This window comes from Protopterus annectens, chromosome 2.part1, assembly GCF_019279795.1.
Source record: "Protopterus annectens isolate FY-2018-M chromosome 2.part1, PAN1.0, whole genome shotgun sequence".
In the NCBI taxonomy this organism is placed as follows: Eukaryota; Metazoa; Chordata; order Ceratodontiformes; family Protopteridae; genus Protopterus; species Protopterus annectens.
This window is the reverse complement of record NC_056729.1, coordinates 1,975,911,814-1,975,939,383: the sequence shown is the minus strand read 5'-3', so window position 1 is coordinate 1,975,939,383 and position 27,570 is coordinate 1,975,911,814. Positions and strand designations below refer to the sequence as shown.

At 40.5% G+C, this 27,570-nt stretch overlaps 1 protein-coding gene across 1 annotated transcript in view; it reads right to left on the bottom strand.

The window, feature by feature from the left end:
- LOC122795076 (A disintegrin and metalloproteinase with thrombospondin motifs 6-like) overlaps positions 1 to 20,266 on the bottom strand; it is a 706,749-nt gene extending 686,483 nt beyond the window's left edge. The window contains exon 1 of the mRNA XM_044063651.1: positions 19,593 to 20,266. The gene's annotated coding sequence lies outside the window, so the exon portion shown is untranslated. The remainder of the gene's footprint in view (positions 1 to 19,592) is intronic.
- Between the last annotated feature and the right edge of the window lie 7,304 nt (positions 20,267 to 27,570).

The window sequence follows — 27,570 nt, the reverse complement described above, 5'->3', positions numbered from 1 at the left end:
GCACTCCCACAATGAAGAGAACATTAAAAGCACTCCCAAACAGCCTTTTGCCCAGTTAACAGAAAAATACCGATAGATCAAACAAAAATAACACTCAATCGCCTCAAGCCACAACTTTTTTATCAGAATTAATTGAAGACTTTAACCTAATAGATCCCTTTGAACTTAACAACACAGACAGTTTAAGAAGCAGATATTTCTCCCCCTACCATAAGGCCTGGTCAAGAATTGACATCTCCCCAATTTCTCAATGCATTGCTGATAATGAAGTGCAATATATCTCAGAACCTACATCAATATCGGATCACTCAAAAATAAATATAATAAACACAAAATAAAGCTAGATAAACTACCCACAATACTTCAAACTGGACTCTAAACTCAAACCTGCTGAAAATTAAAGAAGTGGAGCAAGAAATTATAAACTCCCTTATTCAATTAAATGAAAACCTTACAAATACTTCTCCAGATATTCAATGGGCAGCCTTTAAAGCCACGGCTAGGGGTACCCTGATCCAAAAAGCATCATTTTATAAGAAGTTAAATAGGGAAAAAATAAGTAACAGAAGGTAAGTTAAGACTAATCAAACTAGAATTAAAAAAAAAACAAACATTCATCTACTCTTGCGAAACAAATGGCAAGCTTACAAAAACAGTTAAATGAGACTATAATGCAACGATATACATTCACAGAACTTAGAATGCTATACAAATATGTGGAATGGGCTCAGACCCCCTCCAAATTGTGAGACTTATCAATGTAAAAAAAAAACCCATGTAAAATACAAGAGATAAAATATAAAGATAAAACCTTCAACTCAGATACTGAAATAATAAGGGCTTTTGAAGAAAAATTTCAAACCATCTACAGCCCACAAGACCATATAGATGACAACATTTTCCAAAACTATGCAGATAATTTAGAATTTCCTCAGATTAATGAATCTCAGTCTAATAGTCTAAAAAGTCCATTAACAGAAGAGGAAGTAAAAAAAAGGCTATTGAGAAGCTAAAACCTGGGAAAGCTCCTGGTCTTGATGGGTATGTGGCATAATTCTATAAACATTTCGGGCAACAATTAACACTGATACTTTTAAAAGCATACATTAAAAGCATACATTCATATAACAAAATATGGGATATCAGACCTTTATATGAATAATTCTAAAACTATATTTATCCCCAAACCAAATACCGACTCCACTAACCTGAACTACAGACCTATAGCTCTGATAAATATAGATTTTAAAGATATTTTCAACAATTCTAGCGTACAGGTTACAGAAAGTATCTCCCTTTATAATTGCACCTGAGAAATTAGGCTTTATGAGTCAGAGACAAGTATGGGACAATACACTAACCATTGATGCTTTATCCCACCTCTATGCCAAGGACAAATCACCTAAATATGCTCTATCAGTGGATGCAACAACAGCCTTTGACAGAGTTAATCAAAAATTCCTCCTCTTTATACTTTTTCAATTTGGGATTCCCACAAGAATACATAAAAATGATCAAAACGTTATATAGTAAAGCAATTACAACTCTTTATATCAATAAGAAAACATCTAACCCAATACAAATTATAAATGGCACCAGACAGGGTTGCCCACTCTCGCCAAACCTGTTAAATTTATATCTAGAAGCATTATTACTAATCAGTCAGAGAACTTACCACCACCTTGTTTCAGTATCTTAAAACCCAAATAAAATACACAGCCTTTGCAGACCACCTAAATATCTACTTTTAATATCCCAATACTGATTTAAGCAAAATCTTAAAGTCCACAGAAAAGTTTTCTCAAGTATCAAACTATACAATTATTCCCAATAAGTCAATTATATATCCACTTAACCCCCCCTGGGTCATAAGGAATTTTATTTTCCGGAGACTAATGTGAAAGTGCAATATACTTTGAAATATCTAGGTATAATCTTTAGCCATACACAAGTAGATATGATCAATAACAACATATTTAAAACTTAGACCACTATAGCCGGTAATATTAACACATGGGAAAAGCTTAAACTTTCTATCTTATCAAAAAGTTTCAATTGTCAAAATGAACATATTGCCTAAGATTTTATACCAGCTGAATGCCACTTTTATGAAAATTCCAGCTACCTTTTTTAATAAAATACAAGTTTGACTAGCAAAATTCATATGGAACCCAAAAAGTACAAGAATTAGTTATGATAAACTAATACTTCCAAAAGAAAAGGGAGGTCTAAGCTTTCCAGATTTTAAACTGTACCATGAAATTATTAGTGCTAGTCACATTATGCAAATAGCAAACTACGACCCATTATGTAATAAATGGTACCCATTATGGATTAAATTATTTCACCAAAATATTACGACATCTAAAGTTAACTCAAAAACGATTCCCTTCTTAAATTAAGAAACTTTTAAGACAATAAAAATTCACCCAGTTTTAATCAATAAATGTGAAATTTTCAAAAAAATTACTAATATCAGTAAATCTAAAGGATACAATTAATTATTCTACAATCAATACATAGCCCTGATATAAAACTAGCAAACTCTATGTTAAACCTAGATATATACCCATTAATAAAAATTATACAGTATGGGACTTCCTACAAATTACAGAACATTTCAATGAAAAATATCAAGAACTTACTTAAAGCAAGCAATAAATATAATGTGATAATTAAACAAATCCTATACTTAGTTAACAATATAGCCAAGGATATCAATGTAATTGAGCAAGATATCAAATTAGCACAACAAATTCAAGTTACTTTTGTACAAAAAGAAAATGCTCTCAAATACGTATAAATTAAATAGTAAAAGTTAAATTTCAAAATACAATTCTATTCTCAAAGTATTGGGAAGAAAAGTGTAGTAACATGACAGACAACCAGAAGGCATTAGCCATTGGAAATACTATGAAATTGATGCCATTTAAGAAAAAGAAGTTATGTCTTACCATAACGTTCCATCTGTGTTGTAGATCTTTGTTCATTCATTACATATAGGACCTCGGTTCCATCCTCGGAACTGAATCGGCCGTTTCCCAGCTCGCGCAAACCAAAAACTCTCATCTAAGAACCTACCCTCTCCTAGTTACTCCAGATTGAGTTTGCCCGCCCTAGATAAAAGATGTAGTAATAGAAAAAAATAGTAGGAGGCTCTGTCTGAGCAAATACCCTAACCAGGAGTTCCTACAGTCACCAGGAGTCTAGGCAGGGGGAAGGAGGGCGGGTAGTAATGCATGAGCAAAGATCTACAACACAAATGGAATGTTATGGTAAGACATAACTTTTTTATCTGATGTTGTAAATCTTTGTTTATTCATTACAGCTAGGACCGAGTCCCCAGCTACTCGAGTCCTGGGTGGCCCTAAGGAAGGATATTCCTGAGCAACATAAAACCAAAAGATGCTCGTCCGCTGGAGGCCAAATACAATTTGTAATGAGATATAAAGGTATGAGGTCTTGCCCAAGTGGCTGCTGCACATATATCATCCATAGAGGCTCTGGAATGAAAAGCTACAGAAGTAGCCATAGATCTGGTAGAATGAGCCTTTATTCTGGAAGGTAAGGCTAGCTTATTCTGTTGGTAGATAAAGGTAATGATGTTTCTAAGCCAAGAGGATAAAGTCACATTGGAAACAGGTTTACCCAATCTGGGTCCTACAAAGGCCACAAACAACTGGCCTGTTTTCCTGAAAAATTTAGTCCTGTCCAAATAACAACAAACTTGCCAGTGTACAATAAGAGTGTGCAAAAGGTACTCCCCTCTATTATAGAATGCCTTGGGAAGAAAACTGGCAGGTCAATAGATTGGTTAATGGAAAAAACAGAAATTACCTTGGGCGAGAAAGAAGGGTCAGTACAAAGGGACACCCTATCCATGTGGAAGATCACGTAAGGACTCTTGACACTCAAGGCCTGCAGCTCAGATATTCTTGTCGCTGAGGTGAGTGCTACTAGAAGTATGGTTTCCCATGATAAAAATTTCAAATCACATGAATCAAAGGGAGAACCTGTGAGATACTGAAGCACCACAGTCAAGTCCCAGGGTTCTAAGGGAGGCTTGACCGGAGGTTTAACATGTAATACTCCCTTCAAAAAGGTCTTGCATAGATGGTGTGACATAACTGAAGAATTAATCAAGACCATTCTGAAAAATGGTGATAGCTGTTGAAGCTGAGGCTCCTGCATGTAAAAGAGTAGTCAAGGTATTGTAGGATCTTTTGAATAGGCACAGAGAAAGGGTCTAAGTTCTGGTCTTTGGCCCAAATAGAGAACCTAGTCTATTTACTAGAATAAACCTTTCTAGTGGAAGGTTTGTGTGAGGCCAGAAGAACTTCACGAACAGGAGATGGGATGTCAGGTAGCCTGGCAATCACTGGAAGTGGAGGAACCAAGCTGTGAGCCTGAGACTGTGCAGGTTCAGATGAATCAGTCCCTGAGGATGAGAAAACAGGTCCTGGGAATGATCCAGGATCCACAGGCTGTGAATCAGATGAGGCCATAGAGACGGGAACCAGACGTGACGTGGCCAGTAGGGATCAATGAGGATCACTTTGCTTTTCAACCTCTGAGCTTTCTGGAGAAATTTTGGAATGAGGGGAAACGGGGGGGCATACAGAAGACCCAGGGGCCAATTGTACATTATGAGTGTCCCTCGGTGGTTCCCCCTGAGGGGGATCAAGGCAAAACAGCTTCAGTATTTGTAGTTTAGAGGGGAAGCAAACAGGTCGCAGGAAGGCTTACCCAAATGTTGGAAGATCTGGTTTGCTGTTACAGGGTTGAGGAACCACTCGTGAGGCATCAGGAAGTTCCTGCTCTGATTGTATGCAATAATAAGGTTGGAACTCCCAAGAATGTGCATTGCTATAAGAAAGCGATTGGAAGCTATCGCCCAGTGCCAAATAGTCATGGCTTCCTGATACACGGGGTAAGATCTGGTTCCGCCTTGCTTGTTGATATACCAGACGACTGACATGTTGTCTGACTGAAATGCAATGTTCCCCGAGGGAAGGGATGCATGGAACACTTACAACGCTAAGAGAACTGCCCTCAGTTCCAGGACATTTATGTGCAAGTTTCCTTGATGGGGGTCCAGGTGCCTTGGACAGTATTTCCCCTGGAAATGCCCCCCCCAACCTAACAGTGAAGAGTCACCGTGGCTGTGGGTTGAAGAAGACAGAACGGTCGACACCAAAGATTCGTTTATGGCTTCATCCACCATAGCATTTCTTCCTTGCAACGATTTGTAAGGCGTATCATGTGGTTGAGTGGGTGGGTTAACAACAACCATTGTGCAGAAAGGAGTCACTGCAGGATTCTCATATGCAGTCTTGCCAGTGGTACTAACGTAATGGTAGCTGCCGTGGAGCCCAAGAGTTGCATTACAAAACGTGCTGGTACATATGTGTGAGGAAGAAGGTCTTGGATTTTGTTGTCTTATTTTCAAAAACCTGTGAGGGAGGAGAGAAGCTTGACAGGATGTTGTGTCGGAGACCGCTCCAATAAATTCCAGTGTCTTCATTGGGGACATCTGAGATTTGTCTTTGTTGATTGTAATCCTCAAGCCGAGAGCGAGAGCCTGAGTGTAAGAGAGGCTGCGGACTAGGAGATTCCTGGTCGGAGCTGTAAGGAGCCAGTCGTCTAGATTAGGAAACACCTGGAATCCTTGTAGTTGAAGATGAGCTACCACAACTGCCATACATTTAGTGAACACTCGGGGGGGCTGTTGAGAGACCAAATGGCAGTGCACTAAACTGATAGTGATTGGCTCCCAGCCGGAAGCGGAGAAACCTCCGGGAGCGGTGATTCATCTTTATGTGGTAGTATGCATCCTGGAGGTCTATAGAGCACATCAAATTGTCCCTCCCTAGGAAGGGAAGAATGGACTGTACTGTGACCATCTGGAATTTTTGAGGTTTGATACATTTGTTCAGAAGGTTGAGATCCAGGATTGGTCTCCAGTCCCCTGTCTTATTTGGCACTAAAAAGAACCTCGAGTAAAACCCGGATCCTGTCTGGTCTGGTGGGACTGGTTGGATGACAATTTTCTTAACAGCTTTTCTATTTCTAAGGCTGCTAATTCCCTCTAATTGGGTGGTACATCATGGATTCGTTTGACGGGTCTGGGAGTTAAACTGAATGGTATTTGGTAGCCTCTGGATATTATTCTCTGCACCCAAACATATGTAGTAATAAGATGCCAGGCTAGTAGATGCAGAGAAAAATTACCCCCCCAATTGCTTCCAGAGGAAAGCAACCGGGCCGCTGCTCAGGAGCGCTGATAGGGTCTGCTGGAGAAAGAATCTCTAATGCCCTGGTTACGCGGACCCCCTTTACCCCATATGAGTTGCCCCCTCTGCCCCAGGGGGATTGTTCACCACGAGTGTCATGAAAGGATCCTTGGGATTTCTTGAACCACATCTTTCCTCCCTTCTGGTTCTTGGAGTAGGACCTCTGGGGGTTGGAAAAGCGTATGCCCACAGCAGACAAGGTCTTTCCATCTTTCTCACTATGTGCAAGTGTGTCTCGTAGCTTGGATCCAAAAAGTGCAGATTCGTTGACAGGTGCATTGATAAAGGAAGATTTAAAGGGATCTGCGAAGTCACACAACCACATCAAAGCATTATGTCTCACGACAACACCAGATGCGGCAGCTCAAGCTGCCCCCTCAGTGGTGTGAGATATCAAATGCACTGAGGAGTTCGAGATGGATTCAAGGGTAGCTAGCTGCGAGGCGACAGTGTCACGCACCTCATCAGGCAGTACCTCCACCAAACAGGAAGACATTTCGGAAATTAGGTCTCTTTGGAGGCAAGTAAAGTGTGCCAGATAGTTCAGCGACGGAATGGCCAAGGTCGCTGAAGCATAGGTCCGCTTTCTTAGTCTGTCCATGGTCCGGGGACTCCCTGTTTGGAGGATGGACAGTGGAACTATCTTCTGCCAGTTCCCTCGTGGAGGCCACCGCCATGACCATAGAATCAACTGTCAACTGCTTGGAGCAGTGGGGCTGGTCTTCAGGTGTAGATAAAATTTTGTCCAGCCTCTGGGGGACAGGTTCTAAATTGTCCGGGGCCTTCCAGGCACGCTGCACAATTAGTTTAACAAGGTCATCTGCCGGTGGGGTCACCCAGGAAATAGATGGCCAGGCATGGAAGGCCTGCAGGAACACCAATTCCTCAGAAAAAGGGTTAGAGGACTTCCATTCTCCCCACTGTTTGAGGATTTCGAGAATGTCTCCGAATGAAACATTGTCTGGGGGAGAACATGGGGACCCTTCCCCCTCATCACAATCAGTGTCTTCTGTGATAGATTCCTCCGGGGAATCAAGGTGCTTCCTCTTGCACAGTTTCTTCCAGGGTGGCTCTCCAGTGGGATCTTCTGAGGAGGACTCCAGAGAAGGGGTTCCCTTCAAAGGGGGTACTTGTGACTCCCCTGCCCAGGACCCGACATAGCAGGTTGGGAGAGGTGCATGCTAGGGAAGGTTTCTGATACTGATGTCATTGGTGCTGACTGACTGTGAGCCTTTGGAATGAAGGATCCTTTCCATCATCTGTACAGCAGGCCCACTCAAGGAGGGATGGGAGCCTGGAACCGGGGTCACACCTGCCCCGAAGAACCCACCTCCAGTTGAGGAGTTCCGAGAGAACTGGAAGCCATTGGAACTGTGGACATAGACGGTGCCGGCGGGAAAATAGGTGCTGGACTAGGTACCAAGGTACAGACAGTCCAAGCACCACTCCGAGAAAGCATCGGCTCCATCGGAGCCTATTGCAGCAAGTTTGGTCGGTGCCGACAGTGGAAACACTGCTGTCAGAGCGGAGACAGTATGTACCAAAGCAGACAACAGTACCGAGATCAGGGTAGATGCTGGATGAGGATAAATAGGGGAAGATGTGTTAAAAGATTCCGAGCCAGGAGGGACGCAAGGTCTAGCTGGAATGGGCAATCCCCTAGCTGCCAGAAGCTGGTCCAGAACCCGCACTAGGTCTAGTTCAGAAAAACTCCTAGTGGATCTAAAAGAGGCTGCTGAAGAGGAATCAAGTCTTTCTAGAAAGGGGCTAAACCTCTGCCCCTAAAAAGGGTCATAAGTTGGAGAATATCTTGTGCTTGGCAGGTATTCGAGTTCTGGAGCCGATGGAGCCGAAGAAACTGTCGGCGCCATGGTCGGGGATGGTGCAGAGGCATGTACAGTCATCGGAGCTGATGTGGGAACCAAGGACGGCACCGAAGTCAGTGGCACAGTGGTTGGAACCAAAACAGGAGTGAATATCATGGTCGGCACCGAGGGAGAGGACACAGAGCCTGGTGCCGAAGAGGTCTGCAGTGAGGGCGCCGGCGAAGCACGGAGCCGACTCAGTTCTGTAACTGACGGAGATGCAGGAACCGAGTGACTCAGTTTTTCCTTATGTTTTTTGGTCATAGGTGGGGGTGAGACCTCCGACCCAGATAGAGCCTCCGAGAAAGGTGTCTTGAGTAAACCTTTTAAAATAAGTTTATTCTTATGTTCTGCTAGTGTCCGATTACTAAAACTAGCACAAATGTCACAGTCAGCTTTAATATGATCCATGCCCAAACAGTAGACACAACGGACATGTGTATCTGAGTTAGGCATCTTACGTCCACACTTTTCACATTGTTTAAATTCCAACTTAGCAGGTAACAATGCTATCCAATACAAAAAATAAGGGAGAAAATCCCAGTAATGTTATTTTAAAGAATACCACTAGTAAAAAGGGAAGGCCTGTCAAAGACAGGAGAGAGGGACAGTACCAAAAAAGGTAAAAAATTAAATTACCAAGGAAAAGGGTAGGAAATAGGCTTAGGTTATAGGCGACAGTGAAAAAAGGGTAACTACTAAAAATTTAGTAATTTTGAAGAAAAATTGTCATAAAATTGTCTACTTAGCTTTGAGAGAGATGGCTAGCACGTCTGACTAGGAACGCGGCAAACAAGATCTGGAGTAACTAGGAGAGGGGCATTGTGGGTAGGCTCTTAGCTGGATTTTTGGCTTGCGGGAGCTGGGAAAGGCCGTATCCTCGGAACCGAGGTCCTATCTGTAATGAATAAACAAAGATTTACAACATCAGATGCTAATTTACACCCAGATTATGATCTTTAACAATGCATACCACACACCTGTACACCTTAACAAATTTAACCCATCTAAGTCATCATATTGTTCCTTTTGTCCGAATAAAGAAGTTGATATCCTCCACATCTTCTGGAGTTGCAAAACAGTTTATAAACTGTGGTGCTCACTGAGATTCCTCTTAGAAAAAAACAGGCTGCTCAAAATACACTTTGTCATGGGTGACAGCAACACTACATAATTTCAAAAATAATAACAGTCTCAACAAACACATTACAATAACATTATGCACCCTATTAAATTTTTACATAGCTAAAAACTGGATGGACAGATCCAAATGATCTTGGTCAGAATACAAGAACATGGCAAAAAAGCATATATTGGCTAAGAAACTTTACACAAAAGGTCAACAGAACCAAACATTTTATCAGAACCATTGCAAAGCTTTAATTGATGTTCTATCATAAATGGCAAAACAAATGTAAATGCATATGGATAGTAAACACACCTTTTAGTTAAAAGCTGTAATTCCACTAAATAAGGTAACATTTTTGTAGATATATATATATATATATACATAACATAGTAGTGTAGATTTTTTGCATTTAGGTTGGGTTGGTGTTATGCTTCAAGTTATACTCTCATTTGTTACCATAATGTACAAGTGAAGTGTCACATTTACGAGTGAAAAATATTCAATAAAAAGATGTTTGAGAAAGAGACAATGGAGCAACAGTCAAGATAAAGAAAAGGAAAGAGTAGATGTCTGAGAAAGAGACAATGGAGCAACAGTCAAGATAAAGAAAAGGAAAGAGTAGATGTCTGAGACAATGGAGCAACAGTCAAGATAAAGAAAAGGAAAGAGTAGATGTCTGAGAAAGAGACAATGGAGCAACAGTCAAGATAAAGAAAAGGAAAGAGTAGATGTCTGAGAAAGAGACAATGGAGCAATAGTCAAGATAAAGAAAAGGAAAGAGTAGACACACACAAAAAAAAGAAGAAAATGAAAAGGAGGGCATCAGGTGATCATGGTGAGTTACTACACACAGAAAACCCAAGTCACATCACAAACAGTTCATAGGTTCATACTAGGCTATCTGCCCTTGGGCATTTATAAGCCTAGCCAGAGTGTGTTTGGCTTTCGCCACCCATTTTAAATGAATTTTGCTATGCCCTTTTTCGAGGTTAGTATACTGTGCCTCTGTCTAACAGTGACACAGAAGTGATACCCAGGGTAAACCTACGATCTCCCATCCACTCATCAAGATTCCTCTTGAAGAGAGTCAATGAGGGACTCTGCCTAACCTGGACTGGGATTTTATTCCAGAGTGAAGGGAGCCTCTGGGTTATGAATCTGTCCCTCCAGCATGTCCTATTTATTTCAGTGCTGAGGTTCAAGTCTCTTGAGCACGTACCTTGATGGGATTTGGAATTTCTGAGGTGCAGCATGTCCATTAATTCCAGGTTGGACATGGCTTTATACGTCAGGCACAGGTCGCCTCTGAGCAGGCGGTATGCCACTGAGTAGAGCTGGAGTTTCTTTAACCGGGCAGCATATGGCATCTGTTTGAGCCCTTTGATCCTCTTGGTGAGGTACTTTTGGGGTCTTTCCAGTTGCTGCAGGTGTCTGGTAAGGTACATCCCAAAAGGGGCATTGTACTCAATTATGGGCCTGATGAGGGATGAGTAAAGAGGCACGATGACCTCCCCTGATCTAGATGTGAATCCCTTCATGATTAGGTGGGCTATATAAAATGTTTTTCTAACCACTTTGGCTACATGGTTGTCAAATGAGAGATTGCTATCAACTTGGGTCCCCAGGTCCCTAATTACTTCTTCAGTACTTAATGGATTACCACCTATGTGGTAATTTGTGGGCACTTTGTTTTTGCCAAAGGGGATGACTATACACTTTTTGGCGTTTAGCTTGAGGCCATGGCTCTGGCACCAGTTGTCTGTTTCTATGAGGCCCTTTTGTAGGATGCTTGTGTCAGCTGGAGAGTCGATTATGGCGCCCAGTTTGCAGTCATCTGCGAACTTGGTCAGCCACAGTCCTTCCGTGTTAGCCTGTACATCCGAGAAATATATACCAAACAAGAGAGGTCCCAGGACTGAGCCTTGTGGGATGCCACTTGTAACTGGTTTGGAGTCTGACATGGCTCCAGCAATTCTAACCATGTGGGTTCTGTCCTTGAGCCAGTTTGCAACCCATCTAGTGACATAGGGGGTTATATTTAAGCTGGTGAGCTTATCTATAATGCCCGAGTGGGGTATTGTATCGAAGGCTTTTGCAAGGTCCAGGTAGGCTGTGTGGACCACCTTCCCCTCGTCAATAGCCTTGGTGACTGTTTCAATGAAATCAACCAGGTTTAAGAGGCAGGATCTGCCCGTAACAAAGCCAAACTGGGTAGGATCCAGTGTGTGTAGGTCCCCAATATCTTTATTTATGAGGTCCATGATGATCCTTTCCATAGCTTTGCAGACCAAGCTAGTCAGGCTTATGGGGTGATAGTTTCCAGGATCCGTTGAGGCACCACCTTTGCGGAGAGGGACCACTGTTGCTGTACGCCACTCTTTGGATACATATCCTGTAGTAAGGCTGAGATTGAACAGTAGTTTTATGTTTGGGTTTAGTTCTTCTTGGAGTTCATGTAGGACGCAGCCCGGGACACCGTCTGGTCCCATTGATGCTGTGTTTTTTGCTTTGGAAGATGGCGGCTCTTACCTGAGCATCTGAGATGTCAGGGGGGCAGCACTCTGCTGGGATAGATATTTGCCCTTTTGGTGGGGAAGGGGGGGAGAAGTTTGCGCTGAACCTGTCAGCTGGGATGTTGGCAATGTCTGTGGGTTCGGTGTATTTTTTGTCATTTGAACCAATTCTGAGCATATCTGGGAATTCCTACCCAGGTTCCTAACATAACTAAAGAAAGCCTTGTGATTATCCTTAGTGTCCTGTACAATTTTTCTCTCGAAGCTGGCCTTAGACGATTTTATGAGTGCCCGTAGTTTTTTGCTAATACTGATCAGAGATGCCTTCCCTTTTTGGGATTTTGCTCTATCATGTAGTAGCTTCCTCCTTCTATTGTATAGTTTGTTTATGGCTGGGGTCCACCAGACAGGAAGTCTGCCTTTGGAGGATTGGGTCTTGGTTTTATTTGAGATTGCATGATCCATGCATTCCTGAAGGTGTTCATAGAATGTGTTTATAAAGGATTCTGCAGTCTGGGCTGTATTTTCCACAGGCCTGGGGGCTTTGAAGGATTCCACCTCGGTTTTGAGGAGTGTGAAATTTGCTTTAGAGAAGTTTTTCACTGTGGTTTTCTGGGCAGGGGGTGGGGTCGGGATGTGAATATCCAGTGAGATTAGTTTATAGTCTGATCTTACCAGTGAGGGATACACTTCTGGTCTGGAGCATAGAGTCCCCATGTTGGTGATGATCAGGTCCAGTATGTTTTCCCCTCTTGTGGGAGTGGTAACAAGTTGTTCCATAGGATTTGAGTTTATAAATTCTAGGAACCTTTGGGCTAGGGTGTTGCAGCTAGAGTAATGCTCCCAGTCTATGTTTGGGTAGCTGAAGTCGCCCAATATAATGGTGTTTGGAGACACCTTCATATTTTCCAGTGTTCTCAGGAAGGCCGAGTGGGGTTCCTGGGTTTGGGAGGGTGGTCTGTAGCAGGCTATAAACTGGAAGGCAGTTTTACCCACTGTTAGTTGCACATGGATAGTCTCTGATGCTTCGTGCTGTGCCACCAACCTGGAGGTGTGGGTATCTTTGACGAATATTGATACTCCCCCTCCTTTTGTGGTTCGGTCCAAGTTTTGGGGCCGAAAAGCATGGTATGAGGTATAACCTGGTAGTGCTGGGGTGCTCTCGGGAGCCTTGAACCAGGTTTCTGTTACTGCACAGATATTGATGTTCTCCATTCTAAGGAGAGTTTTGAGTGCGTGCATCTTGAGGTTTAGACTTCTGGCATTGAGTAGCATTACTCTTAGTTTCTTATCCCTTGTGATACCTATGGAGGTGGGTTTGTCTTTTGAGCCTTGCCTAAAAAAGGCACTATGGGGGTAGCAAGAGACTTTGCCAATATCCGAAAGCCCAGGGGTGACAGGTGCAAGCCGTCCCTAGCGAAGCATTGTGGCTTGTCGAGCATGTCATCCCAGGCAGACAGGCATTGGATCCCCTTTGAATGACACCAATACTTAAGCCAATTGTTGAAATTGATCATCTTGTCTTCATATTGTGGCATCATTCTTGGTGGGGTAAGATACTACTCAAGGTCAGGGTCATACCGGCCTGGGCTACATGCTCAGAGAGCTCCTCTATGTCTCTTTTCATGTAGTCCAGGGAGGTGCGTCTCAGCTCATTCACACCAGCATGGACAATGACTGAGTCATATTTGTACTTGCCTTGGAGTGACCTGAGTGCTTGTGTTATGTGGCGGATCCTAGCGCCCGACAGGCAGCTCACCGTGACCTTCTCCTTGTTCAGCCTGGTGAGCGGGACGTCAGTGTGCCTGACGATAGAGTCACCTATTACAAGTGTATCAGGTGTGTTGTTTAGCCTTAAGGGCTGTGACTGTTCGGCACACTGGCTTTGTGAGCTATGTGTTGCACGTGTTTTGGTGTGGGGTAGCGGTTGCTTGGGTGTCTGCTTTGGAGGTCTCTGCTGCTTAGGCAGATTTTTATTTAGAGCCTCCGAGTATGTTTTTCTGTGTTTATATGTTTGGTCTGCTGTCGTGGTAGGTCTATGTGAGACTGAAATTGTAGTGAGTGTGGTTTCCTTCTCCTCCTGACTGGTTACGCCAGTACTGAGTTGAGAGAGCTTAGCCTCCAGTTTGGCTATATGGTTGCATCTCTCACATGTGTTGGAATTTGTTGGGAGGAGGAAAGGGTTGTCTGTGTACATGAGGCAGTTGTAACATTGCCTCAAGATTCCCAGATTCACCAGCTGGACCGGAGAGGAGATTGACAACTGACTTTTGGACATGCTAGAATAGTATTGAGAATTCCTTTATAATTGAAAAAAATGGCCAATGGGGAACAAGGTACTCAAGGGGAGTTTGTGAGGGTGTAGTGCTTTTAATTTTTTAGTGCTGACTTATATAATTGCTTTAGTGAGCTAGTGCCAGGTAACTTAAATGCAATGTGTTACAGGTAACTTAAATGCAAAAACGACAAACAGTAACTTTCTTTCAAGTGAAACAAGGAAATAAGTACAGTAAGCAATGCAGATATCACTAGGGATCCACAGAAGCGCTGAAAAGCCGCGTTTTAGGTGGAATTAGCGTTTCAGGGAAATAACAAGCAAACAACAACAAGCATACAAACAGCTAGCTTCAGCAGGCCTGGATCTAGTCTATGCTACAGCAAACAAGGTGTACCAATTTCAGTAAGAAACAGTTCAAATATGCAGGCACTATAAGCCTTAAACCATAAATTCCCAGCTCAGAAGGGCAGAGTCCAGCCTTTCCTCCCACAAGAGTGCAGACCACGAACCTTCTTAATGTAAAATAACTGGCCTGAAGCCCAAGTGCTTAAACCAGAACTAATACACTTTTAGAATAACAGACACCGAGCCCTCAATCAGCAGTGTTGCATTAGTTCACAGCAATAAAATACAGGAACATCTCCCGCAACCACTCAACATCTAGATATCTCTCCACCAACTGCACCATTGTGATTACATTATAATATTTAACCTACTCACCATACCTACTTACAGTCCTTCATCCTATCACATATATAAACACTGTTTAAAATGTTACTTATTCAAGCTTTCTTCCTACATTTTACTCAATTTCTATTGTTCTAACTTATTATTAGCACCGTACTCTTCTCTTATACTTTTGAGAAATGTGTCATGTACAAACCTGTGTAACTGTACTCGTCTGACTGTTAATATATTTAAAATATTTGGCACATTCCACAGTGTGCAAATTACTTGAATCCAAAACACTGATTGCTAATCTCTGTACAACTACTGAATTTGTTTCTTCAATGTGCCTATTTATCTTAAACTGCTACTTTGACTGTTAACAAATACAACATTTTCTTGTAGCTTTTCTTCCCAGGCCTCCACTGAAAAGGGATTTTCACAACCCAGTCAGACTCTCCTGGTAAATAAATGTAAATAAACAAAAATAAATTCATATACATGTCACTGTAAGTACTTTAATGAGAAAGCAATCTCAGACTATAAAGCTTACTAGATGAATCACTGCATATCTTACTAAATGTCAATGTATGCTCAGATTCACTATCTCATAAGATTACATTTCCATCTACCAAGGCATACGTTTTAAGAAGCAAATATATACCTCTAGTCATTCCAGGGCTCTAAAATCAATTACGACATACTGTACGGCCTTCTGAAAATCTGGCAATATTTAAGGGAAGACTGAACACACATAGGTAGTGATACATACAATCCTTACTTTATGGATTCAGTGTTTTTTAACAGTTCTCAGGCCTCTAAACACTGGATTTAAAACACTTATGAAATGAGTGGCATCAAAGGGTTAATTATTGATGCGAGTGGATGTCCTAACTCCTATTAGTGCAGCAGCAAGTTCACTCCCTCTTCTGAAAACCACATTTGTGATGGGGATTGGGCAAATTACTTAAGAGCAAAGACTATCCTACTCAGCCATGATGATGGCCCTATTGCCCACTTCCATTCTCTCTGATCAAACAGAAACTGCCCACTAAGTCAGTTACAAGAGATTATACAAGGCAGTGTACACGAGGCATTAAAGAAGAGTAAACAGCAGCGAGTGGTAACACAAAGGCCAGTGAGACAGATCAGGGGAAATAAACAGCTGTGTAGACAAACAAAAAGACAGACAAACAGGAAATAATAAACACAAAGTGAACCACAACAAATTCTCTTTCAGAGCAGCAACCAAACACAATTAAAATAATGTGCATGAAAACAGCAGATAATGTCTTTCTTAAACTACCAGAGGTGCGCATGAAGCATAGAATCTTGACATGAGAAAACATATGAAACACTGACAGCAAAAGCTTTTCACTGAACAATATATGCTTAAAAGAGCTACTCAAACCTAAAAATAACTTTGCAAAACAAAATAATTAGGTTCAGTTTGACATGTACTCCAGATCTACTAATATTGCTTTTTATGCCAATTAAATTCTTAGAAAACATGCATAAATATTCATAAAATCACAAGAATCCATTCTGACTTCATCTAACCCTACAACTTACTTCTCATTTAAAGCCACAATTCACTGTATGGAACCATAATCCTACTACCAGAACAGCAGGAATGATATCAGAAGCATTCCATTGTGACAATTTAAGCAAGATGACAAGGAAGAAAAACTCACAAGGACCAAACACTTGGCTTTAATGCTTATGATTTCAGAGATATATCACAGTGCAAGAGAAATTAAATTAACTGCATCATAGCCGGCCTTAGGCGTAGGCCAACTAGGCAGCCGCCTAGGGCGCTGCTCTAGCAGGGATGCTTTTCCAGTATTTATTTGGTGAAGGCAGACCAGGATGGGGGCAGTGAGTGGTGTGGTGGGGGGTGCCGTGGAGCCCTTTTGCCTAGACCACCAGCTGACCTAAGGCCACTCTTGAACTGCATGGAAATATCATTATTTCAGTTAACTTACCCAAAATATGTCAACTGCTTTTTTAAGATACTGCAATTTTAAATACTGGTGGGTTGTACTTGATGTGAATTATCAGTAATAAAATAACATGCATACATGTCAGGATAAAGATCCATAGGTTAAACCAAAGCTGTAAACCCTTCCTAACATGCTAATTTACAAACATCAGTTTAAAATTCAGTACCAGCATCAAAAGAAGTACACCAGTGTAATTACTGTTGTAGAAGATGCATACGAACTATGCATGGGTTTCTTCTCACTGTTATTACCGCTTTTTCCTACAAAACACACAGATATCAGCATGCAGTATTACCTTTAAGCACATGCCTATATAATGTTATCTCATAGCCACAGGCACATGAGGTATCTAGTTTATCTTTTTGCCTTCACGCTTCTAACACATTCAGCATTTAGTAATCTCATAATTAAATTATTAAATTAAATTAAGTATCATAGTGTGTACTGCACGGCCGGAGAAGACAGCGTCACTGTTCCAGTTGTGAACAAGGTGAGGTAAAGAATTCTAGACTTGCATGCAAAACATTCCATCTACTGACAGAAAATAAGCTGACTGATTAGCTTCAGTTCTTATTCAATTTAGCTTCCAAATTACTGCCAAAAAATGTTTCAATTTCAACTTGAAGCTAAAATTTTAAAGCTATTCGCAAACCAACCTGCTGTTTTGAATGTATTTTGCAAGGACTGTTCGTCCTTATCAGAGAAGAGCAGAGTTACTACCCCCCCCCCCCAAAAAAAAAAATCTTGTCTGCAAAGAGGAGTACTGCATTGTTCTACCTGATTGATACAAACACAGTCAAAAGCAACAACATGCTATATAATCCCCATTTTTAAATATACTGTAAAATAGGTTCATATGTCAATACTGCCCTTTTGGGCTATTTGAAGCTTAGCCAATTACCCCATGTGAGAATCAAACCCTGAACCTTGAGCCTTTAAGGTAAAGACCTTAACCATTAAGTCATCGTCCCACCATTTTTGACGATTAGTAAAACAAGCACTCCACAAAATGATCTTGGGACAGATCACCAGCACATTAGTGTGATTCAGATGAGCAAGTTTCCTAAAACCTACATACGTGCAGTGCGTCTCAGTGGTTGACTGAGTTCTTCAACTACAGAACTTGACTTTCCAGCCCCTGTAATTCTGCCGAGCAGACTCCACTGCTCCAATATTAGAAATAATGCTTATACTATTTAGGTTCAAAAGGGCAAAATAGTAAGCGTCACGGGTCACAACGAAAAAACTGTTGCTTAATTCAGCTCAATGCAGCCCAATAAGGGAAGCTGCATTGGAAAGGCTACTTTGACTTTTGATACACCCCAGAAGTCAGTCTTATTACCTACTATTCTGAACTCAAATAAATAAAAGATGCAATCAGATACACAGACACATACATGCATATAAGCTTTAACTGCGGACCAGCTATTAAACACGTGTTTCTTTGGCTTTGCATACTGACAGAGCTGCTGCCGGGTGATCTTGCTAAAAACTGACAAGAACCACAGCACGGATACAAACACCATACACAGACTAGAACAGGACAGCCAACTAGGAGTTAAGGTGTTTATGTGGTGACACCCATACGTACAAGGTTTGAGTTCAGAGCATTGTCCTGATATGACAACCTCGATCCAAAAATCCTTTCATGTCATTATATTTTAAAATATGCATCCCACCCACTATACGCCCACACTTACCTTATACACTACCCCCTAACCTGCCCAGCAATGTCTAGTTTGCTGTAGGTTGAGATGTCTGATATAGTTACATGCCAGAGACTAGAAACAGTAGACAAACACAATCAACACGTTCTCAGAAAACTCCAATGAAATAAACTACTTTCATAAACTATATACATTATAGCTTCTTAGCCAAAAAGTGGAGCTAGCAAATTCAAAAACTACCTGCAGGTGGAATGATTTTCATATACAGCTGTAAGAATATATTGCCTCAACTAATAACTAAATTGATATTAATAAATTGATATTAATTATTTCGTAACAAATTACAAACACACTTACTTTATTTGCAGTACAGCATTATGGTACGTTTACGTGAGGTAACTAATACTATGCTCATGAAGTACAAGGATCATTTATTCCGACTTCCTTCCCAACAAGGACTTCAAATTTTAACCGCAAACTTCACAGCAACCTAAACATCTGTCAAAGCAGTTCCAAGTTTCATTGCAGTAGGAGCTATTGGCGTGCAGTGCAGCTGTTAAAAAGTACACATTTTGCTTTTGTACCCTATCCCCTTACATACTTCAGTAAAGAAAGGCCAACAGATCTATGAGTGGGAAAAAAAACTAGGCACTCTTCAAATCTCCTTGGTTATACTAACTTACAACAGGCAACCTATCTCCAGACAGCAGCGCTAAATCTATTTGGACAAAACCCGTGTGACCCAGACAGTTGGCACTCAGCCCGAATGCATTACACCGACTGCTCATTCTCAAATAAAAACAAGACCCCCTCCAGAACAAATGAATAAAGATAAAAAAGGACAAGGATTTTACACATACTGTCAGTAAGCGGGTTTTAATAAAACAAACAAAAAGTTTCGCTGAACTATTACTATACCCATATGCAGATTAACAATTGCTCCAGACTGCTGAAGAACTCCGAGTAAATCCCAAGTGACCAAAAGTTAAATCAAAAACAGACGCTTTACATCTCTGTGATTAGCTTCTTAAAAGCTTAACTTCTCCAGCAGAGAACATCAGACTGAATGAGAAACTGGTGTTTGGAGGCCAGACATAACATATGCACTTGTCCGTCTTCATTATGCAGCATGTGTACTAAAAAATAATATAATTTTGTTTCTCCAAACTCAGACTTACTAGCAGCGATCTGCAAACCCTGTTGTGCACTAACACCTGAAGATGGCTGCGGCTTGAAAAAAATAATGCTATATCTGTTTTCTTAAGACAGATGTAGTCTCTTCCTTTTAACAATCCACTGAACTTGGATGACCTGCATGTTTTTTTTTTATTGTTTGTTTGTTTTGTTAAGTTTGTTGTTTTTAGTCTTGCACAGATGCATACACCATCTACATGAACTCAAATAGCACTCATGACTTCGAGGCAGGCAAACAGTTAGAGCTGGATATAAGGATAAAAATGTTTCAGTGAATACTATCAAATTTGGGTTACCAATTGCAATTTCCACCTTTAACACAAAACTGTGAATCTCAAACAATAGAATTTAAGAATGTCGATCGGTGCCCATTCGCTGCTTCCCATTGACTGTAGCTCTCCTTTCTCTTTGAAGACGTGCACGATTTATTCTCAGTCAGAATACATAATCCTAAAACTTTTACAGAGGGAAACTTAAAAAAATTTAACTGATTTAGCAAAGATTGAGATGTCATTAATCCATTTATGATACCAGTCCATCAACTCTGTCATTTTTGTCTCAGTTAAAAAAAAAAAAACAGTTCTTTCGGGTACTCTTCTTTAGGTACTGCCCTCTATGCGCTACAATTTAAGGTACACTATAAAGATCCTGCAGAGAAGTTGTGTTGAATCAGTCTGGCTTGCTATCAGTCATTGCCTGGCCAACAACTAGCTTTAGCATAATTAATTTTCTGACGTCAACTTGAATGAGATGGCCTTGCGCATGCGATTCAGGGTCACGTGTTGAGAACGAGTCTTCAGGGGTATTTGGTGGGTGAGCAGTCTGTAATTCGGCAGAATGCAGAAGGCTTGTCAGTTTTACATTACAATATGTTTCTTGTTTGAAATTGACAGTAGGATTTACTAAAGCTGTGGGGCTCGCTTTAGGTTTGTGGACAATTTGTGTGGCACTGCTTTATGGGCAAAGGTAGAAAGAGAATGGTGTCTCTTTCAGCAAGTTGGCTCAAGTGTGTCATTTATTAGCTCTGGCATCGTCGCATAATATGGCACATGGGGTTCTTACTGATGTGTTGAAGTGGTCTGCAAGCTTACGGTGTGTGTAATTTAGTGCTACGTTTTCTGTTGTAAGGAGTTAAACGTGTGTCATTGTTTTAAAGTCCGATGGTGTTTTCTTTGAGATGACTCGTGGTTGATTAGTCACCCCCCCCCCCCCCCCCCAGTCAGACCACTTAGACCTAAAAGTGCTGGAAACTGATGATTCTTAACACCCAAACCACCAAAAAAGACTGATAATTAAAAAGCTAGGGCTCAAGTGAATAATCCCTAACAGTACGTCTAAGTGACTGTACTACTGGTTGCTGTAAATACTTCGAGATGCAATTCATCTCGGCGAACTTGGGATTTCATGGTATAAAGGAATCGCGTAGCATACTTCTCAACTGTTCCTGATTTTTGGCTCATATTTTAGCTCTGTCCCTCATCCCTTCTAAAACGCTTGACTTTGGAAATAAGTGGTAATTACACGTAAAAACGACAATACATTAGAGATGCATACTAAGTGTCCATGATTCTTTCTGGATTTGTCCCTGATTCTCTTTAAGATCCGTCCCTTGACTGCTGAGAGCTACGCATAGTAGTAGTAATATGATCATAAATCATACCGTTACTACGTTTTAAAGGGAACCTACTTCTGAACTGTCTGATTTGGACTCGGATTTTTAGCTCCTTTCCTTTTAATCCCTTCTAAACCTTGGAGAAAATGTGGTGAATTACACTTAAGAATGGCAATAATTCGTGTTATATAGGCTTCGTTTTGCTCCGAAAATGTACGATATCTCGGGTTTATAGTACTAATACTTTAAACGTTTCTCAGATTATAATTATTTCTGGATTTATCCCCGAGTCTGATAATGTTTGTCCCCGATTGTTTGACAGCCATGTACTCTATGTAATGTATGTTTCTCATCGCGCGCGGAGCATAACAAGCCAAGCGAATTTTGTGCGTGTGTAGTGCACATAACCACGTGTAACCCGAAGTTGCTTACTTTCCAATTACTGGCCGCAAATGTTGTGTATGAAGTAGCTGTACGGTTTCGCTAATGAATTGCTGTCAGTGTCTACCAGAACTCACGAGTGTACTTGAATGTCTGATCTTGGTTTTCTTCTTTTTACGAAATACTTAGCTACATACCTCTCAACTGTCCAGATTTTTGGCTCATATGGTCTGTTCCTTATAAACTGTGCGATTTTCTGGCAAATCACCGAGATCTAAGCATTGAAGTCACTAAATAATACCATACATTTGAGTTTCAGACTTTAAACCCTTCAGAAATGTATGTAAAAAAAAAACGTTTACTCGTAACAACTTTCTAAGTTTATAAGAGCAATATTTAAAATATGTCCCTATTTATGGGCCCTTGTACCCCAATTTTTAGGCTTTGTCCAGATTTCTTGTTCAAAGAAGTTGAGACGTATGCTTAGCTGGTAAAAAAAAATACCACTTCGGGAGCACCCCCCACCCCATAATACCCTTTTGACTTCAGTCATTTCTCCTGTTAGGTCGAGGAAGAGTGCCAATGTTGAATGACCCGTCTGTCACAACTCCCAACAGGCTGGAGCCAAATCTCAGTGGAATCTCGAACAAATCCAGAAATAATCACGGGCTCTTAAAATTCTCAAATAAAATAAATTTAACTGTTGTCATTACTTATTAAGTGTCGTTTACCACCTTTTCTCCAAAGTCACCAGTTTTACGAGGGATTAAGAGAGAAGAGTTAACATTTTAGTCAAAATCAATGACAGTTAATTCTTGACTACTGGACAAGAAAGCTCCTCGTGCCCAACTGAATATTTCTGGTATTACTTTTCAATTGCAATTTGCAGTAGTATAATAAAATAACCCCGCCTACCAAGCGTGTTTCAATTCACCAGTCATTACAAAAGGAGGAGGAAAAAAGGACTGGCCAAACAGCAGTATTATATGTAATACACTTTACGCCTTGATAAAACCCATTCGTGTTTCAAATATAACTTATTACGTTAATCATTTGTCTACATCTGCCTGAAGCAAATGCATCGCATAATCTAATATTTTGTGAAGGTACTTGGATAATCCAGTTTATTGTAGTTTGTATATATTCTTTGGACGCGCTTAAAAACACAACTTATATAAACAGTTCGCTGCGTTGTATTTAAATTCTCACCCACCTCAGTAAATTGTTTTAACAGATGTCACTGAAGAGATTTCCAGACCGACTGCACTTTCGACGTCAGCTTTAAATGCAGGAGGCATTCTTGAGCAACGCGTAGACAGACTGGTACATTTTTTAATCAATTTAAGGAGCGCCACCTTCTGGTCGTACTTATCACAACCCATACAGTCAGATGCGGTATTTCTGAGTAGTGAGATGGGTGAAATAATACGTCAATACACAAACTTAAAAGTCCAGTTAACAATTCTGTAGTAAAGGCACAATTAAAGCCAATAGTTTAATCGACTTTTTGATTTTTTTTTATTTACGTAAACCTTTTTAGCCATTGAGTTTTTCCAAGTTCTCTAGGGCTGTCCGGCTTCATTTATTGACAAGGGTTCAGCAAACTAATTTCACATTTGTCATTGTAAGAACGTTTAAGCATTTCACTCCTATTAATCCACTGGATTTCTGTAAACTTACAGTGAAGTTAGGTTGTGCTTGCTAATTTGTCTTGTTTTTGACCATGTCTATCACACATTTTATAAGCCACGGTGGTGCAGTGGTTAGCACTGCCGTCTCACAGCAAGAGGTTCTCCGGTTCGATCCTTGGCTGGGGTGATTTCTCTGCGGAGGCTGCATGTCCTCTCTGTGGTCGCGTGGGTTTCTTTCGGGTGCTGCGGTTTCCTCCCACATCTCAAAGACATGCTGTAGGTAGATTGGACATTCTAAATTGGCCCTAGGTGTGTGCCTTCTGTGGAAGGTTGGGCGCCGGGCTGGCAACTCGACACTGTAAAACTCCATTGCCAGTCATGAGCGGACAGATGATCCGCTGTGGCGACCCCTAACCGGGAAAAGCCGAAAGAAAAAGATAGTGGTCGTGAATGAAGGATTATGGGAACTAACCAGATAATTGTCACAGCATGAACTGTTTTAGTGCTCAGTACTAGTATTGGTTTGAACTATTATTTCAATGTATTTATTAATTCATGTTCATATTGTTAATCGGGTAGATATCTGTCTTGGGATCCTTTTCAGTAATTTATTTATTTATTTAACATTTGTTTACTGGGAAAGCAATGACCCTGGACCAAGGAAGCCGTTGTACATGAATATAATAGCAGGAAATTTTAACATGCAGTTGGTGCTTTACAAAAGGAAATTCTAAGCACATAGAACAGATGCATCCTGCAAATTTAGGTGCACGTTTAGCTTACCAAAGGACCTTAATTATCCTTTCTCTACAGTGTTGGGCTAGATTGGATGCTAGAGCACAAGTCTGAAACTGATACTGAAAATAAAGACATTAGGGACTAGGATATAAGATAGAGGTGAAATAAAATTACATTTGGCATATCTTCATTTCCTTTCCTACTTTGAATATATATCTAAATCATAGACAATATTTTGTAGTCAAAAATTATCTGTTCAGTAGCATTTAATGCATACACTCCCCCACACATACTTTTACTCATAGTAACCATTGCAGTTGTCTTTTTTCAGCTGCAATAGGTTCTGTGTATAATGCCAATTATTATTCGACAAATAACTTCACTCTCACTTTCTAATAAATTTCAATTGCAAATGCTCCTCACCCTCAACTAATCTGACCTGCACTTCAACCCCACTCTTTCATCCTACCCAAGGCAAAAAATACAGCCTCCATGGGACCTGATAACATCCCAGGCTGCATCCTACATGAACTCAGGGAGGAACTTGCAGCACCATTAGGCACCCTATTCAACCAAAGCCTGAGCACTGGCTTTGTCCCAGCTGAGTGAAGGACAGCCACTGCCATCCCTTTACACAAAGGTGGAGCTTCCACCGATCCAGGAAATTATAGACCCATCAGCCTAACTAGCCTGATGTGCAAGGCCATGGAATGGAATATCATGGACCTCATTAACAAGGACATTGGCAACCTCCAAACACTCAGTCCCACACAGTTTGGCTTCGTCAAGAGGAGGTCATGTCTGTTAAATTTGGTCGACTTTTTTGAGGCAGTCACCAAAGCCATGGACGAGGGGAAGATGGTGCACACTGTCTACCTTGACCTGGCCAAAGACTTCGACACTATTCCCCACTTGGGCATAATACATAAACTCTCCAACTAGGCATTAATCTGTATGTTACCAGATGGGTAGCTAACTGGCTCACTGGTAGAACCCACCTGGTCAAAATGGGGGAAGCCACCTCAAGCAGTAGACCCATATCGAGTGGCGTACCCCAGGGTTCCGTCTTGGGGCCTCTGTTATTTGGGATATACTTTTCTGAGGTGCAGGCCAAAACCAGTGAGCTATGGCTGACCAAGTTTGCAGACTACTGCAAGCTGGGCGCTATCATCAATTCCCCTAGTGATGTGGATTTCCTCCAAGAGGGTCTCACTGAAACAAATGACTGGTGCCAGAAACATGGCCTCAAGCCGAATACAAAAAAATGCATCATCATCATCCTCCTCTTTGGGGAAAGTGATGTCCCCACAAATTATCACATTAATAACAACATCCTAAGCACGCAGTCAATCGTGAGGGATTTGGGCACCCAGATTGATAGCAACTTGTCTTTTGACCTCAAAGTTGCTTCCATTGTACGGAAGGCTTTCTACATGGCCCACCTCATAATTAAGGGTATTTCATCCAGGGACAAGGAGGTCATAACATCCCTGTATTCTTCCCTTGTAAGGCCCATTATTGAGTACAACACCCCATTCGGCATGTACCTTGCAAAGCACATGCAGCAACTGGAGAGACTACAGAGGTTCCTCACCAGGAGAATCCAGGGCCTCAAAAATCTTCCATACACATATAGGCTAAAAGCCCTATCCCTTTACTCTGTTTCATAAGACTCCTCAGAGGTGATCTCTGTCTGGCATACAAAGATCTGGACTTGGACCCTGATGGGACTGCTGCATATCCATAGTCAAAGCTCCAGCGTAACCCCACACCCCTCAACCTGGTCTGTGACATCCATGGGACTTGTTGGTCCATAGGTGGTGTTGGTGGGACAGATTTGTGTCCCAGAGCTCCTCCCTCTCCATGTCAACTCTCCATGTTCTTTACCAAGTCTTTACCCCTTTTTAATCTTATCTTGATATAAGGATGGGGAAAATAGAAAATACATCCCTGGGATGTCCACCGTGTCCCTGCTGGACAGGGCATTTGAGGAGTGCTGATTATCTATACATATATAAGCCTATAAGGGCCTCTAGGCCCCTAATTTCCTATGATCCTACCTGTTCAATCTTGATCCTACCTGTTCAATCTTTTTTTTTCTTTTTTTTTTTTTTACTTATGCCACTCTTTCTGTACATAATTGTAATCTAAATCTTCTTCTCCCATTCACTAAGCCTCAATATTAATAAATAAATATATTTTTAGCCTCTTCAATCATAAAATGTTTAGATTAGATAAAATGAGACTACTATCTATAGACACTGCTCACTGTTTATATCATTCAAACAATTTTTAATTTTTTGTGTTTGTTTATTTCTTTTTTATTATTATATTATATCATATTTAATATTTTTATTTTGACAATTATTAATTGTTTATTTTTTGATTTTGTTTAAATTACTTTGTATACATTTGTTAATTTTGACATTTGTTAATTTTCTTTTGGTTTCTTTCAGAGCTTTTCAGCTCAGTTTCAGTGAAAAGGGTGACCAGTCTGATAAATAAATAAATAAAATAAAATAAAATAATAAAATAAAATAAATAAAATATTTGTAATGTCAAGGATAAAAAAACTTCACATAGGTATTCATATAACCTAGAGTATATAGTAATAAATAAAGTAGTAAGTATGTATTATAGTGTTGTTTACACACATGACATTTTATTGGAAGAAAGTGAACAACTGATATCCTATGTGACTGGAACAATAAGATGGCCAATGAGAACAGGTCAAGATAACAAACAGAAAAGAAACAAAACAGACTTCCTGGAGCCAGTAAATGAAGAAATATGGATAAAAATAAAAATAAAAATGAGAGAAAAAGTAAAAGAAAATCAAAAACGAGAGAAAGAAAAGAGCAAAGAAGAAAAAGTTGTTTAAAGCAACAAAAAAGAAAAGCTTTTAAAAAAAGATGATCAGATAAAAATAAAAAATAAATAAAAAAAAAAAAAAAAAAAAAAAATCCAGTGCAAAAAAAAATGATCTAAAAAAAATTGAAACACTGACAAGGTTGAAAACTAGGAAAAGAAGAGAGAAATAGAAAAAAAGAATAGGTTTGAACTATGACAACAAGAGGAAGAAAATGAAGACAGAGAAAACAGAGAAAAGACAAAACCAGAGAAAGTAGAAATAAGACAGAAAGAAGAGATTCAATTAATTTTATTTATTGAAATAACAAGAACATTAATTATTCCACAGGTATGGCTATGAGAAAGAAGCCAGGACCTGGTATAGTAAATATGCAGTTTTACAAGTAAATAGAGATAGCCAGGTAAGAATACAGTTTGTTCATTGGAAAGTAGGCAGAAGGATAATGTATTATCAAATTTGAAAGACAATTGTGTTCGAGAAATCAAAGAGCAGAAGCAAAGTGGCACACCAAAGGATTTTGTTCACACAAAACAAGTGAAAGAAATTAAATTACCCTGAACTGATAATTTTTGAAGTATTGTGATGATTTTAAAGCTTACTTTCCACATTGCTTACCTACAGGTAACTTCCCACTTTAGAACTGATAAATCCAGCCGTCACTCGCTCACTTACTACCTCCAAACTCTCCTGTCATCTCTCTCCCAATTCAAGTTCTCTCACTGTTAAAG